Consider the following 2,694-nt stretch of genomic DNA (forward strand, 5'->3'; position numbering starts at 1 on the left):
GAGCCGCCGTTGCCCGGAGACTGCGGGGGGGGAGCGCTCCAAACGCAGCTCTAAAAAGCCCGCGAGGCCACGCCCACCGGAGGCCACGCCCCCTCCTCAGGCCGCGCCCCGATTGGTCCCCGCCCCGTGCAGCCACGCCTCCATAGGCCACGCCCCCTTCCTCACGCCGCGCTCCGATTGGTCCCCGCCCCGTGAAGCCACGCCCACCAGAGGCCACGCCCCATTCACCGTGCCGCACTCCGAATGCGCCCCGCTCCGCGTAGCCACGCCCCCATAGGCCGCGCCCCCTTCCTCACACCGCGCTCTGATTGGTACCCGCTCCGCGCAGCCACGCCCACACAAAAGCCACGCCCCTTTCTCACCCCGCGCTCCGATTAGTCCCCGCCCTGTGCAGCCACGCCCCCTTCCCCATGCCGCACTCCGATTGGTCCCCGCTCCGCGTAGCAACGCCCACACCGGCCGCGCCTGCCGGAGGCCACGCCCCCTTCCCTAGGCCGCGCTTCGCTTGGTTCCCGCCCCGTGCAGCCTCGTCCACACAGGCCACGCCCCCTGCCTCATCCGCGTTCCGATTGGTCCCCGCTCCGCGCAGCCACGCCCACACATACCGCACCCGTAGGAGGCCACGCCCCCTGTCTCGCGCCGCGCTCCGATTGGTACCTGCTCCTCGTAGCCACGGCCACACAGGTCACACCCACCGGAGGCCCGCCCACGCAGGTCCCGCCCCGTGCAGCCACGCCCACAGGGGGGCAACGCCCCTTCAACAGGCCGCGCTTCGATTGGTCCCCGCTCCGTGTGGCCACGCCCACACATGCCACGCCCAGCGGAGGCCGCGCCCCTTCTGCACTCCGGGCTCCGATTGGCCCCGCTCCGCGTAGCCGCGCCCCACGGGCCACGCCCCCTTCCCCAGGCCGCGCTCCGATTGGTGCCCGCCACGCCACGCCCCCAGAGTCCAGGCCTCCTTCCCTATGCCGCCCTTCGATTGGTCCCTTCCCCGCGCAGCCACGCCCGCACAGGCCCCGCCCCCTGCCTCACGCCGCTCTCCGATTGGACCCCGCTCCGCGAGGCCACGCCCACACAGGCCAATCCACCTCCGGAGGCCACGCCCCTTTCCTCAGGCTGGGCTTCTATTGGTCCCCGCCTCGTGCAGCCACGCCCCCTTCCCCAGCCCTCGCTCCGATTGGTCCCCGCCCACCGAAGGCCACGCCCCCTCCTCGGTCTGCGCTTCTATTGGTCCCCGCCCCGACCACACCGGCCCCGCCCACCTGTGGCCCCGCCCCCTGCCTCCGCCCCTGCCCCGATTGGTCCCCGCTCCTCGTAGCCACGCCCACTAATAATAATAATAATAATAATAATGATAATAACCATGGTATTTGTTAAGCAGCGTGGCTCAGTGGAAAGAGCTCTGGCTTGGGAGTCAGAGGTCATGGGTTCTAATCCCGACCCCGCCAACTGTCAGTTGGGTGACCTTGGGCAAGTCACTTCACTTCCCTGTGCCTCAGTTCCCTCATCTGTCAAATGGGGATCAATCAATCAATCAATCAATCGTATTTATTGAGCACTTACTGTGTGCAGAGCACTGTACTAAGCGCTTGGGAAGTACAAGTTGGCAACATATAGAGACAGTCCCTACCCAACAGTGGGCTCACAGTCTAAAAGGGGGAGACTGAGAACAAAACCAAACATACTGACAAAATAAAATAAATAGAATAGATATGTACAGGTAAAATAAATAAATAAATAAATAGAGTAATAAATACGTACAAACATATATACATCTATACAGGTGCTGTGGGGAAGGGAAGGAGGTAAGATGAAGGGGATGGGGAGGGGGAGACGAAGGAGGGGGCTCAGTCTGGGAAGGCCTCCTGGAGGAGGTGAGCCCTCAGTAGGGCCTTGAAGAAGGGGATGAAGATTGTGAGCCCCCCGTGGGACAACCTGATCAACTTGTAACCTCCCCAGTGCTTAGAACAGTGCTTTGCACATAGTAAGCGCTTAATAAATGCTATTATTATTATTTATTATTATTCACTTCCCTGTGCCCTCATCTGCAAAATGGGGGTGAAGACTATGAGCCCCCTGTGGGGCAACCTGGTCACCTTGTAGCCTCCCCAGCGCTTAGAACAGTGCTTTGCACATACTAAGCGCTTAACCAGGAGGCTTTCCCAGACTGAGCCCCCTCTCCCCCTCCCCATCCCCCACCACCTCCTTCCCCTCCCCACAGCACCTGTATCTATGTTTCTACAGATTTATTACTCTATTTGTTTTACTTGTACATATTTACTATTCTATTTGTCAATGATGTGCCTCTAGCTTAACTTCTATTTATTCTGATAACTTGACACTTGACTACGTGTTTCGTTTTGTTCCCTGTCTCCCCTTTCTAGACTGTGAGCCCGCTGTTGGGCAGGGACCGTCTCAATATGTTGCCAACTTGGACTTCCCAAGCGCTTAGTACAGTGCTCTGCACACAGTAAGCGCTCAATAAATATGACTGACAATGAATGAATGAATTAACAAATACCATTATTATTATTATTATGAGTCCCATGTGGGACAACCTGATCACTTTGTAACCTCCCCAGCGCTTAGAACAGGGCTTTGCACATAGTAAGTGCTTAATAAATGCCATCATCATCATCAATCGTATTTATTGAGCGCTTACTATGTGCAGAGCACTGTACTAAGCGCTTGGGG

Source organism: Tachyglossus aculeatus, chromosome 14, assembly GCF_015852505.1.
Source record: "Tachyglossus aculeatus isolate mTacAcu1 chromosome 14, mTacAcu1.pri, whole genome shotgun sequence".
NCBI classification, from domain to species: Eukaryota; Metazoa; Chordata; class Mammalia; order Monotremata; family Tachyglossidae; genus Tachyglossus; species Tachyglossus aculeatus.